The sequence below is a fragment of the Benincasa hispida genome, unplaced genomic scaffold (assembly GCF_009727055.1).
Source record: "Benincasa hispida cultivar B227 unplaced genomic scaffold, ASM972705v1 Contig655, whole genome shotgun sequence".
Classification (NCBI taxonomy): domain Eukaryota; kingdom Viridiplantae; phylum Streptophyta; class Magnoliopsida; order Cucurbitales; family Cucurbitaceae; genus Benincasa; species Benincasa hispida.
In genome coordinates this window covers 5649-9383 of record NW_024065002.1, presented here as the reverse complement: position 1 = coordinate 9383, position 3735 = coordinate 5649, and the positions used below count along the sequence as shown (strand labels likewise).

The following is a 3735-nucleotide window of genomic DNA, read 5'->3' as shown; positions in this document are numbered from 1 at the left end:
CATGGAGATGAATTACTGCATGAGAATGTCTTAGGATAATTACCTATTTGAGTCAAGGAAACACATGAATTATTAGATGACAAATTGGTAGGTAGCAATTTTAGGGTTTGATAAATTTGCTCTTGCAACATGGTAGTAATTAATAATGGAAAATAGTAAATCTACCAAACCAAGTAACCTGAACCAAACCAGAATTGTTGAACCAACAATGAGTAGTGAACTGAACCAGTGAACACTCCCAAATAGTGAACTAAACCAAGTAATGAGTTGAACCAGCTAAGTCGACCAAGCTGGAAAAAAAATCAGACCAGACCGGTTGAAACAAAACCGAACCAGTTTACACTAATTTTATATGGCTTCTACGAACACGAAATAACAGAACTCCACGATGCAAACTCATGAAGAGGAACGTTGAACAAAGAAGAGGGGGTTAGTCGATTCCGTTGAGATTAAGAGGATTCCACCGATGGTTCCATTGGAACAATCACCATTCACCGGATCAATAAAGGTGTGGGAACTCTTCTGAGGTACGCAAGCTCTTCCTAAGGTGGGGTTGAAGCTGCAACACTTAAAAACAAAATCCAAAAGATAGCGACAATGTGATGGCGTCGTGCAACTATGGCTTGCCTCGTCGATTTGTACTTGTTCAAGCCAGATCAGAATTCCCAACTTGAGAAGACGACCTGCGATCGGAAGTAAGGTGTGCTATTTAAGACAGCAGCTAGGGTTTCGACAATGATAGGCTAGGATTCTGGCTATGGCGGCTAGGTTTTTAGGATTTTAGACATAACTATGATTTTCCAGCTTTGATACCATGCTAAAAAAACATTATTTTTTCTCTTATTAATCTTAGGAAGAGAGAGTTTCTTAAATAGAAGAAATACCCAATTACAAATAAGGAAATAATAAAATAATTACAAATAAGGAAATACAGCAAATATAATACAATAAGTACAATATAAAATTTCACAATAAAGGAAATATTCAACAGATAGATTTTCTTCTGTTGCTAAATTAACTTCCATTTGACTATTTATATCGATGACTACTACTCACAATTAGCCTTTGTATCAAATCGACATTAAAAATGCTTTTTTTCATGTTGATCTTCAAGAGGAAGTCTAGATGGAGCAATCATTTGGGTTTGTTGCTCAGGGGGAGAATGATAAGGTGTGTCGTCTTCAAAAATCTTTGTATGGACTGAAACAAAGTCCTCGTGCATGGTTTGGTAAGTTTAGTCAAGCATTCGAATGTTTTGAAGAAAAGTACTTCCGATCATTCTGTTTTCTATCGATGATCTGACAATAGTATTACTTTGCATGTTGTATATGTTGATGATATCGTTACCATTGGAAATGATGTATCAGGTATCCTCTCTCAAGGCTTTTCTCCAGGGTCAATTTCATACCAAAGATTTTGGGCCATTGAAGTATTTCTTGGGTATTGAAGTAATGAGAAGCAAAAAGGTATTTACCTGTCCCAACGAAAATACGTACTTGATTTGTTGTCTGAGACAGGTAAATTAGGAGTCAAACCATGCAGTACTTCGATGATACCAAATTTGCAACTTGCTAAGGAAGGAGAATTGTTTAAAGATCCTGAGAGATATAGAAGATTAGTTGGAAAGTTGAACTATTTAACAATGACATGACCTTACATTGCTTATTCTGTGAGTATTGTGAGTCAATTTATGTCTTCCCCAACTGTGGATCATTGGGCTGCAGTTGACTAAATCTATGTTATCTAAAAGTTGTACCTGGACATAGGATCTTATATAAAGATCATGGTCATATAAGGGTTGAATGTTTTTCAGATGCTGACTGGGCCGACGAGAAGATAGGAAATCGACCTTTGGATATTGTGTTTTGTAGGAGGAAACTTGGTGCCGTGGAAAAGTAAGAAACAAAATATAGTTTTCTATTCGAGTGCTGAGTCAGAATATAGATCTATGGCACAATCTGTATGTGAAATAGTGTGGATACATCAATTTTTGTCTGAGATTGGCTTGAGTGTTACTGTGCTAGCTAAACTAAGGTGTGATAATCAAGTTGCTCTCCATATTGTATCCAACCTAGTATTTCATAAACGAATTAAATATATTGAAGTGGATTGTCATTTTATTCACGAGAAAATACAAGGTCGATATCTACAATATATGTGAAGAGTGGAGAACAATTGGGAGATATCCCTACTAAAACAGTAAACGGAGCAAGAATAAGCTATCTGTGCAACAAGAAGGGCATGATTAACATATTTGCTGGGGAGTGTTATAATATATATTTATATTGTAATTATAATTAGTTGTCCTTTATTGTAATTTTATATCTCCTAGATTAGGGTTTGCCTATATATACATACGTACGTACGTACATACATACATACATACATGCCTATATATACATACATACATACATGTATACATACGTACTGTATCTTCAGCCTGATTAATAGAATAAGATCATTATTCTCTCTAAAACTATTGAGTACAAGACATACTTCTTCTTTGAATGTGCCATGAAAGAAGGCATTGCTCACAACAAGTTGATGAATTGGCCAATGCCAAGTGAGAGCCGAAGTAAGAACAACCCAAATGAAGGACAGTTTAATGACAAGACTATAAGTTTTACCTAGTCAATTCTAGGTGTTTGAGATAGCCTTTTGGCCACAAGGCGAGCCTTGGTGGATATGACCATTCGTATCATGCTTGATCTTATACACCATTTAGTATCCACGACATGGTTGAAAAGCAACTGGAAGGACCAAGTCCCAAGTATGATTAAGTTGGAGAGTACAAAATCATGATCCATAGCTTGGCACCAGGTAGAAAGAGGCCATCATGAAACAATGAGGGTTCAATATAAGCCTAATCAGTAGAGGGTAAGTTGGGTGAGGCATCCAAAAAAGTGAACGACGCTCAGTAACGCCCGACTTAGCCCAGGTAATCATAGTAGGTTGGTTAATAGGAGAAGGTGGGGAAGGGAATTGGTGGCTGGGGAGGGTGAAAGAGGCATGGATACATAGACGATTACCCCACATGGTCCTTTTCCCCAATGCTGCCCATGCGCAAGTCTGGATATGATACGCTAGTCGCCTATTCATTCATTGTCTCTTTGCTTATAGATTTTGGAAAGAAATCTTTTCATCATTTGGATGGTACACTACCCTCCCAAGGGACATAGACAACGCCCTTATCCTACACTCTCAATGGTCATCCCTTTACCAAAAACAAGAAGCTCATTTGGATGCATCTGATCTGTGCTTTCTTATGGATCACTTAAAAGGAGAGGGACAATCGTCTTTTCAATGACAAGGAAAGCTCTTTTGTTTTGTTTTTGTTTTTTTTTTTTTTAACTCATTATCTTCCATGCTCTCTGTTGGTTTAAATGTTTATCCTCTTTTAAATCATATACCCTTTCTTTCCTTTTGACCAATTGGAGATCTCTTATGTAACTCTTTTGGCTTGAGCTTCGACCTTTTTTTTTTTTTTTTTTTTTTTGTAAATTTCATACATCAATGAAATTTGTTTCTCACAAAAAAAAAAAAAGAAAAAAGAAAAAAGAAAACGAAAAAGGCATAGGTAAAAGGGTCATGATTGGCATGGGAGGAAGGGAAGACCTGATTGGTTCAGGAGTGGACATAATTGGCTCGAGAGTGGCCACGGAAGAAGAAGAAGTTTTCAAGTCATGCTGTTGTAAAAGTGTGTTCAAGATGGGAAATGGAAGTGGAATAGGTAGT

At 36.8% G+C, this 3735-nt stretch overlaps 1 long non-coding RNA gene across 1 annotated transcript; it reads left to right on the top strand.

Annotated features, from left to right (window-relative positions):
- Nucleotides 1-9: 9 nt before the first annotated feature.
- LOC120069880 lies at nt 10-3503 on the top strand. Its single transcript, XR_005479715.1, has 2 exons — nt 10-1228; nt 1368-3503. It is a non-coding gene; the product is annotated as an uncharacterized LOC120069880 (long non-coding RNA).
- Nucleotides 3504-3735: the final 232 nt, after the last annotated feature.